At 36.6% G+C, this 10,793-nt stretch overlaps 1 long non-coding RNA gene across 1 annotated transcript; it reads left to right on the forward strand.

Annotated features, from left to right (window-relative positions):
* Nucleotides 1–296: 296 nt before the first annotated feature.
* LOC105948276 lies at nt 297–8,235 on the forward strand. Its single transcript, XR_004219825.1, has 3 exons — nt 297–335; nt 634–754; nt 6,283–8,235. It is a non-coding gene; the product is annotated as an uncharacterized LOC105948276 (long non-coding RNA).
* Nucleotides 8,236–10,793: the final 2,558 nt, after the last annotated feature.

Genomic DNA, 10,793 nt, shown 5'->3' on the forward strand with positions numbered 1-10,793 from the left:
TTACATATAGGTTTTATAAATAGACCCCTTGGGATTTACTAATACGCCATCTTCAATATTTTGAATACCTCAATCCCCAGTTATACCCGACTAATACAGCAACTGCAGAAAACCCTAATCTGTGCATTGCCAGAACAATGCAACAGATTAAAAACCTTGTCTTTTTAGGTTTTTAGGCCCGAGGTAATGTGGGTTTCAATATAATTTGAATTTAAAATTTGAGAAACATTTGAAAACATTTTTGTGCAATATTTTATGGAGATATAAGTATTTTTTTTAAATGATATACAGGTATGAGACCCCTTATTCAGAACTCAGGAACTGTGCTTTTCCAGGTAAGGGATCTTCCCATAATTTGGATCTCTTAGTATTAAGTCTACTAAAATATCATTTAAATATTTAAATATTAAATACGATAGAATAGTTTTCCTCCAATATGGATTAATTATATCTTAGTTAGGATCAAGTACAAGCTACTGTTTTATTATTACAGAAAAAAAAGGACATCGCGATTAAAAAACTGAATTATTTAATTAAAATGGGGTCTTTCCTGTAATTCTGAACTTTCTGGATAACAGGTTTCTGGGTAACGGACCCCATGCCTTTATTGATTTATTACTGTTTTCTTCTGAGAATTGGAAGGTTTCCACTTGTTTGAGAAAATCCATGAGACAAAATCCAAACAAAACAGAATACAGCTTGTGCAGTGATACCTCACAGTGATACCTGCCAAATTTCAGATCTGTTTCATATGGTAAATTGTGGGCGATTTTTTTGTCATGCTTTGTTGATAGTGTCTATCTAAATGTGATCAAACACACCACAATATGGTGGGCAGTTTGGCTAATTTCACCCTTAATGTCCCCTTAGAAGCAAATTCTACATATCATCCTGAGATCCTATCAGATCACAGCAGGTCTGCCAGGACTGAATACCTGGCCAACTAATACTTCACATTAACTAATAGAAGAGACATTGGCACAACAGAACATAATAGGAACTTCTATCTATACTATCTAATACTCTAAACTGATCCTTACACTCCTCTTAACTACTTGGTGCCATTAGCCTACCAGTAAGTCAAAGAACAAGAGATGTGGAGTCACTTACTCAATAGTATTCCATATCTGAAACAGCTTGTAGCCTGCACATCATTTTTGTACCAAAACTACATATCCTCCAGTGCTATTACATATTTCATACTGATTCAGAAATATGTTTCATTTGGCAGTCATACAGTATATACCCACAAACTATGTGCACATTTATAGAGAGTCGGTTGGCACCCATTATGCTAAATTGCTCATGGCAAAATGGAAAATGGACGAGAACCCTGATCTATTTTCAGTATTATGATCATGACCTGTTTCAGTGAAAGAGTTCCATTTTTTATCCTATGATTAAACTAAAACAACCCCATTTTGCAACTGTGTCCATGTTTTGAGGTGAATATGTCCAATGACAACTCCAAGGATCATTCTGTTTTCTTATAGAAAAATCTTAGCATTCTTATAACTATGAAAGATCGTTTGAGAAAATGAGAGCAGACTATCATCATGATAAGTAATGATAAGTAATGATATGAAGGTCTTGGCTTTCACAAATCAATATTTTGTGCCTCTCCTAGCAATTATAACATTATGGATGTTAACAGGAGAGAAGTAAACCCCAAAGGGATTTTGGTGGAGGGGCAATAAAAAATATGTTGTTAGGGTAACAATTTTACAATGCTTCTACATGACCTGGAAATAGGTTTGATTCCTAGAGATCATCTTGCCTCAAACCACCCAATTACATTAATGTAGAGCTAGTTAACCGATGAAATGAATATTCCACTTCAATTTAGAGTGCAGATTCCATACAAAGACTTCTTAATGCTTGAATTAAAATTAGATATGCCTTACAAATTACTTTTTTTTACATGTATATCCCTATGGAGACTATGTCTTCTGGCTTAGTAAGAAACTAATCAGTAGGTGTCTGAATAATAAAAAGCATTCTTACTCTGCCAATGCAATTTGTTAATGGAGACAGCAATATCTAAGCATACGATTTTCCCATGTGCAATACACGCAGTGCTTTTCATTCAGGCATAGGTTACTAATAGTATATATTATAGAAAAAAAAGGATAATATAAAAAAGCATGCCTGCGGCACAGCCACATATGACTTCTCCAAGGTCACAGGAAGGTGACACAGGAAAAAAATACACTTACATCAAGCACAGCTTGCTGACATATATACTCTGTAGCAAGATACTTATACAAATGACTGACAATTGCTATAGCATTGTGCAAATAGAATTTCCAAACCATCTGTAGAAATGAGAAATTTCTAATGGCTTTGTAAAAAAAATAGACTGGTGCTGATGGGACAAAGGACATTGTGAACCATAAGTACCCACAGGTTTTCTAGTGATGTATTAATCTAACCTTAATAATTTCTATCAGCTTGAGTAGCTGGAATAAAAGATTGCGATCAAATCAACAGGCACGATTGCAGATCGTATATAAGTATAAGATGTTTTTCATGTTGCCTAAAAATACTTTTAGGGTATCCATTTTTTACATGATTTTTCCTTTATATTGTATCTTTGTGAAAAATGGAAGGTACAAATAAGCTTAGCACCCATGGATCTTTATCAAGATTCTTTTTGGAGAGCGTACAGATTTAATTTTGTGTTTATACATTGGATTATTCCAAATGAGATGCTTCTGGGCCCCTCCCACTGACTCGTAAGGGCCACTGTTCTCACACTCAAATGAAAGGCATACTGTACATACAGTTTGGTCATCAGCCAATGAAGGGAATATATTATATATGCTAATTTGATAAGATTCATGTAATAGGTTAATAATTAGGATATTAATTATTGATTGTTATAATTTTCATTTATAGATGTATTTAAAATGGATGGAAAGGTAAAAACTAACTTAGAATAGTCTATGTAAATAAAGCAGAAAAAGCTGCACTGAGCCCTTATTAAAAAAAAAACACAGGATTTCTGTTCTTCTTTGTGTATACATGTTCTTCTGTTTCTTCCTTCTCTCAGAAAAGTCCCTCAGGGCATGGCATGAGTCTGCTCAGTTTGCTCTTCTCTCCTCTCTCCCCCTCTCAACTGTGCTGTGTAATCTGAGCTACCAGCCACAGCTGCAGCACAGAAGCTACTGAGACCAAGCTAAAATGGTATCTGCTATATTAAACAAAGAGAGGTATCTTCTAGGGCTGTTTACACAGGTATGCTAAAGCTTTTTATAGAACAATGATAGCGTTCTAGCTTGCACTATTGTGACTAATCAATTGGCAACAAAATGCCAAAATGCCTTTCCTTCTCCTTTAATTGCCATTAGTCTCATGACTTGATCTTTTACTGACCTTACCTACAGAGTCAGACTGTGGTCTGCAGGGCTCACCGGGGGCACCTTTGGTGCAATCAGGGGAAGGAGATCAGTGGGGATCGCTGGCAGAGATTGGGCCTGGGTTGGCAGAGCCCACTAGGTTTTTTCCCTAGTGCCCTGCCGGCCCAGTCCAACCTTGTTTACCTAGCAAATAAATGAATCAGGTAGACAATTATACATATGAATAACTTTTCAGATTTTGTTTCAAACACACCAGTAAAATAAGGCTATTATTTTTTATCACTATCCCTTCCATTAAGAGGAGATAAATGCAGGCCATACACAGTTTAAAATGGCCAACCATTACAGCAGGTAGCTTGGCACTAATTACAGAATGTATAGGAGGTCATGATGTTAGGAGAAGTTACAGAGGCCACCACCCTTTCACACTTACCATCTTAGAAGAATTCCTGTGTGGCCAGTATAAACAGTATTGGGGGGCTGCAATAAAACCATTAACTGAAGGGAGAATAATAATGTATTTTTCACTTTTTGACTTTTATTACTTTTTTTGCCATTTGGGTCATAAATAATTGTACTGTATGTTGTGCTAGCGGACAGCTAACTGGTACAACGTATATGAATAAAAACATTTCTATAACATTATGATGAATATGTGAATTGCTTGTTACATTGTGAATGGTAAAATAAGCCATTTCTCTCAAAAGGGGGTCAATTTAAAAGAGAAAAAAAAATCACATTTCTTCTGTTTTTTTTTCTAAAGGAAGTTTGCTTTTATCACCTTGTTCTATTTCAGGCTTACTCAACAATTCAGCTTGGTCATTAACTTGATACATATAAAAATAAAAGACTTAAGTATGACCTTATTCTGTTCTTTGCCTGATGTGCTACTTTTTATGACTGACATAAAAATTGTTCACAGCTGTTGTTTGTGCATGTGGCCCTGAAAACTCATTTAGAACAAAACCAATAAATATTTCTAATGCAAGTCCGCTAAAAAGAGAAAGTAGCCTGTGGAGAATCTCGTTTTCTCCAGGATTAAGATACCTAATAAAACTTTACAGTACGAGTATGTGAGTCACAGGAAACCTGTATACGTTCAGCTTGAATTAACTGCATTGACTCCATGTGTACCATGGTCCCAAAAAGCCAGAAGAGCTATTTAACTATTTCAGATATGCACTTTGTGCATTGGCATAAAAAAAAGATCATCTTAATGCCATGCGATCCTTATTAATGGCTATCGCCTAAAATCTTTGGGGTAGGTTTGAAAATGCTGCCAGGCAAGGATACATTTTTGATAAATATCAGAATACATTAAACTAATTGTATACAAAAAAAAACCTATAGATCTTGCACAGGTAAGTGTATTTACTATCCTTACTCACTATAGCAAATGGCTGCTGTTTGTCCTCCACATTCCAATATGACTTCATCTTCTGAAAGGGTCACTCTAACTCAGTGGTCTGTTTAGGGGAGTACATTTAAATGTGAAGTTAATGGGGATGTTATCCGTGAATATTGTCAATAAAACTTTGGTTGTAGAGTAGATAGGAGTAGGAACTGTGTTGAGGGACAGAGCAGGAAAAAAAAGGGGCTGCTGTTAATATTAAGGATTCCATGACTAGTCATGATCGTTTGTGGAGATAATTATAATTGTTGTGAGAATTCTGGAGAAATGCAAGTCCTTTACATTTAATCCATCGGACATTGGACCCCCAGCCGTTTAGCCTAAGTTCTAGAGCACGATATCGGTTTTCTCCCAAAGGGACATTCAAGTTGGGCTTTTCAGGTGTATCTAGAAAAGCCAATAGACAATTTACCCAAATCTCACCCTAAGGGGCACATTTACTAACCCACGAACGGGCCGAATGCGTCCGATTGCGTTTTTTTCGTAATGATCGGTAATTTTGCGATTTTTTTCGGCGTCTTTACGATTTTTGCGTAAAAACACGAGTTTTTCGTAGCCATTACGAAAGTTGCGCAAAGTCGCGATTTTTTCGTAGCGTTAAAACTTGCGCGAAACGTTGCGCCTTTTAAGTTTTAACGCTACGAAAAAGGCGCGACTTTGCGCGCAAGTGTTAACGCTACGAAAAAATCGCGACTTTGCGCAACTTTCGTAAAGACGTCGAAAAACTCGCGTTTTTACGCAAAAATCGTAAAGACGCCGAAAAACTCGCGTGTTTACGCAAAAATCGTAAAGACGCTGAAAAAATCGCAAAAAATACGAAAAAGTCGCAAAATGTTCGTTTCCAATCGGAATTTTTCCAATTTGGATTCGAAATCGTGTCTTAGTAAATCAGCCCCTAAGTGGTCCTAATACTAACTCTATAAGCCAGGTGACTAGAACATACTGAAGTGCGGTGGGCTTTTTAAAACTAGATATACTTAACTCCTGCATTTGAGCAGATTAACAAAAAGATGATTTTGGACACTCTATATTGTAATTTATGTATGTGCATGTATAAATGGAGCCCACACTGCCTGGAACTGTTAACTGATAGAACCAATTGACATGCATTACATACCTTTTGTATAGTTTAGTTGTTATTACTGTTAAACAAGACTGTCTAACATATGGTTAACATTCCACATTTATCTTTTCTGGAGGATTTTAGGCAGGGCTGCTGTTTGAGCGCCCTGTTGCTTCGAGTACACTATCGAGGGAATTTAATAGGCCCAATCCAAGCTGTATATGTTAAAAGAAGCATGATATACTGAAGATGTTAGTCTGTTTTCCTTAAACATCTGGATAAGTTCTTCTTACACTTACATGCTTTACCCTTGACATTTTGCGTAGGGAGATATTTGACATCTCACATCCATTTTTTTCTGTTAGGTTGTTAACAATATTGTACTGATCATTTTTCATGCTGCAGCAGATAAGATACTGGAATATTCATGTTTTGCAATGGTTTTACAGAGCTATAGGTGAGCTTTACAAATGACATATGGGGAGAAGAGGCAGGCGAGCGAGCACTTAGCAAGGTAACTGCATGACAAGCCCCGAGGCCTCTCTGCAGATGCCAGCACCACGGCCTGAGGATGCTGCAAGGGAACCAGATGTTGCAGATGGAAAAATGTTTCCTACAGTTTGGCATCTGTGCTCTTTGACTTACCCAAAGTATAATGTACAGACGTGCACTCTGCAATCTATCATCCCATTGTTTGCTTACTACAGTACAAGCATTTAATGTATTAATGGACGAAGCAAATATGTTTCATTTAGAATCAGCGTTCTCTCCCACAAACAGATGATTTTGCAACACATTGCACAACCTCCCAGATGATAGGAATGTTAAATGTTTTGAAGGCAATATTTACATTAAAGAAAATATAGCTGCATCTTGGGAGAGGGTTGGAGAGCTGCCATACTTTGCATTTCATATTTCTTGAAGTGTTTTGGTAAAACACGATTTTATAATACTGGATAAACCTATCGTGTGCTTAAATATTTAGACATGAGCTTCATATGAATGGCAGGTTCCGTTTTTTTTTTCAGGATGGTGCTGTGGTGGAACGCAAAAACTTAGTAGGAATAAGAGCAGTTTCACTAAAGGAGGACCCTCAATGCAGGATGTCACACCACTCAAAAAATCTTAGGGTTTTCTAACCTGCATTGCTCCAGCTCCCACAACATTTAGCTAATAGGGCACCTCTGCATTCTATGCTACAATAATTGACATTTAGTACTGAACATATTATATATACTCTTACTTTCAACAGTATTTATGCCCCCTATTCTCATTATACCATGGTAAATTCCCTCTCTCCCCTAACATTAAACTAGCACAAAATTGGAAAACCCTGCTTTTACTGTGTTTCTCTGTATAGGGAAAATATAGTTAACAGTTGTGCTGCACCGATATCCTGATGTGTGTACTGTGAGTGTGGGATTGCGTCAGTGCAATACAAAATATCACATGTGATGAAAGCATGCCCACAGTTGCCAAATGATCTTCACAACTGGTAGCCTAAATAAGTCTACATTTTTGAAGCAGATAATGGTCCAGATTTAACTGGAGAGGAAAAATCTATGTCTAGAGGGAAATGTGTTCCTAAATAAAAAAGTAAGTTTTTCCCAATAAATTTAATCCAGCCCAATATCTCAGATGTAGGATCACTTTTGTCTGTACCATTTGAAAAATAATTTGTTTATTTCTCCTGTGCCAGTCAAGCGCCATGTTTTTTCACTGCTCATTGGATGAAACGGTCCGGATATATAACATTAGTGATATCAGATAGTAGGATTACTGGTTGTGGGATTGAGCCCAGGTCCTGAATTAGTCATAGCTATGCCCTGCATGCATGACTTTGCTTCATCTGGAACCGAATCTGAGCTAAACTTTTGTACAGCACTACTTCCAGGCTATACCACTTATATTAAATGTATTACCCATGCCAAATAACACTCTATGCACCAAAATAGATGAAAAAATGTGGTGGAAAATTAGTGTAGACGAGCCCATAAATAAAGTCCCGTAGACAAAACTTTTGTGGTTTGGGAATTTCTTACCATTTTGTTCTGAAGCTTTCCAACACATAATTTAAAATCTATGACCCCAGCAACCAGAATAATTGTAGAACTAAATTTTGACAATTATTATTTTCTGAACTATATTTTCATTTGTTAAATGTCCTGTTATAGTAATTAGTACATAAAACTGTCCAGTGGGGTTGAATGATTTGTATACTGATAAATAGGTTTCAGAGCTACTTTTGTTTTGATTTCACAGTATGATGGATGTTATCATTTCTGTGGGTTTTTCTAATTGTTTTTATTTGTTTGGCAAATGAATGGGTGTTAACTGGAATGTGTATTTAAATATGTGACTGTATAGGGACACCATATTAGCTTGTGACGAAGTGGCGAGAAGCCATGAAACACGTTAAGTGTATGGTATGCGTCTCCGTTATGTGGAGGCTTTTTTTTTTTTTTTTTTAATTTTTAGATTTTTATTGGGTTTTACAACAAATGTGGAGGCTTTTAATCATGGAAATAAAAGTTATTTTTTAACTTATGAAGCAGTGTATCCTTTGCTCTGCAATTTTAATTCTCACATTGGATGTTGACACTGGGACTGGGAGTGCTAGTCAGTGTGTTGGCATGGAGAACTTCAATAATACATTGAGGCTGATTGCTCCCCTTATTTTATTTAATATTTTCATTCATTCCCTTTCATGCCCATGTTCCAGGCTGCTATTTTAACCATAGCCAAATGCTGTTCAATATTCTTTTTTAAATAGCAACAATGTATTCTAAAGTATTACAGGCACTAGCCAAAGTGAAGCTTACAATCTCAAGTCTAGTCAAGTCAGGTTGTATTGTCATCTCATCTGCATAGGAAAAAAAAACATACACAGTGGGATGAATTTGTATTTTTTTCCTTGGGCCAAAAAACGACAATATACAACACATATAATAAAAAAGAAAGTGCAATTTCAAACAACAATGTACAAAGTGACATAGTGTGCAAATACAGCAATTTAATTTCCAGTTTTCAGTATATCACCACAGTACATAATAAATAGTCATATTTTTCCTCAGTTCCCTCCCCAAACTAAACCAATGCACACACACACACTTGGGTTCATATCATCAGCTTTATATGTTAGTTCGTGCCAGTCACTGTTTTCTATTTGGCTTCTGCTCACCTAACTTTCACCCTCTGTTGGTTCCAGAAATGCATATTCTGATCTAAGTTTATCCCCACAGATGTCTCATGTCTAGCAACCGAGGCAGCTGATCAGGATCTACATAATTTCACTTGCAAGATGTCAAGATTTGACTGACTGTTCACCCAGCAATGCCAGAATAACACTACGAATACAATTACTCATCACAATAATCACACATATACTGTTTTCTGTTTTGTTTCTTCTCATTGGCAAATGTTCATTATTAATTAGCATTTAACTGACCCCAATGTGACTGAAGTCTCTCTGTGTATGGCGAGCTTTAGAGCTCACCCAAGCAGGTATGATATAATGGTATAAATGCTTCTGACTGATTGTTCCCTTCATTTCTTTGTGGAAAATGTTTACTGTCTGACATGGACATTAATTTAATTGATTGACAACAACTGGCTCGACACTGACCGACAACTTTATTGTGGTTTATAGATCCTGGATTATGGTGCAATGTAGAATTATCTATGCAGTAAAGGTAATAGCAGATAATAATAGGTGATTTTAGTATGGACATGCAAGACTAACAGAACTGGGGATCTCAAGGCTGCCTAAAACGAATAAATTGCTGGGACTCCCTGCGCATTCCTTGAAGGCAATAATAAAAATAAGTGATACAGTGTGAAAAAAGAACCCAACATTGGTATGGACCAGTTACCAACAATAATATTTCACTGGTGGATAGCATACAGACAATAAAAAAAATATGTGCTGGGCTCTCAATAATTCAATACATCAGTGATCCCCAACCAGTGTTTCGTGAGCAACATGTTGCTACACAACCCCTTGGATGTTGCTTCCAGTGGCCTCAGAGCAGGTGATTATTTTTGAATTCCTGGATTGGAGGCAAGTCTTGGTTTCATAAAAAACAGTTGTACTGCCAAACAGAGACTCCTGTAGGCTGCCAATCTACATAGAAGCTACCAAATAGGCAATCACAGCCCTTATTTGGTACCCTCATGAACATTTTTCACGCTTATGTTGCTCCCCAACTAATTTTACATTAGAGTATGGCTTCCAAGTAAAAAAAGGTTGGGGATCCCTGCAATACATCATTATTTAAAAAGTGGCTGTCCAGCCTACAAAGGTTTGTTAAAACACTATAAAGTCATATAAAACCTCAATGACTTCAAAGAATAATTAATTCTGATTAAAATAACAAAAAGAGTCCATTTGTAGCATGTAGAAATGTTAAAAACCCAAGTCCTTATTAGGTTGCTAATATCAATTCATTTAATTTATACAATCCATAAAGTGAGGTGGTGGATATTGTGGAGCTGACTATAATGTATACTGTGGCATAATTAAGAGCATAGTATCCCATATATAGCATGGTATAGTTTTAGTTATTGCAGATTTTAAGCAACTCTGATTTGTCCCAACATAGCAGTGAAAAGAGGAGGCAGCAATGTCTTATATAGTTGCATATAAGTACTACCAATATTGGCTCTATCTGTGCATTTATTCCAGCCCTCTCTCCCCCACGTTCCCCAGCTTAAGAAACAGTATCACCATAAAGACACTTCTCACAGCCATTAAAAATGCTCCTCACGGTCCCCTGTTGCTCTCACCATGCTAACTTTACTCACACATTTCCCTCACAAGCTCCTCACTACTCCAAGTTGGCTGTGCATTCCAACAACAACTATTATAATTGCCAAGTTACTTGTTTGCTACACATTTCACCTATACAGGGCTTTCTCCGGCAGTTAAGAAAGTTTAAATAGTTTGGCAAAAGTTTGATAA

The sequence above is a fragment of the Xenopus tropicalis genome, chromosome 8 (genome assembly GCF_000004195.4).
Source record: "Xenopus tropicalis strain Nigerian chromosome 8, UCB_Xtro_10.0, whole genome shotgun sequence".
NCBI lineage: Eukaryota > Metazoa > Chordata > Amphibia > Anura > Pipidae > Xenopus > Xenopus tropicalis.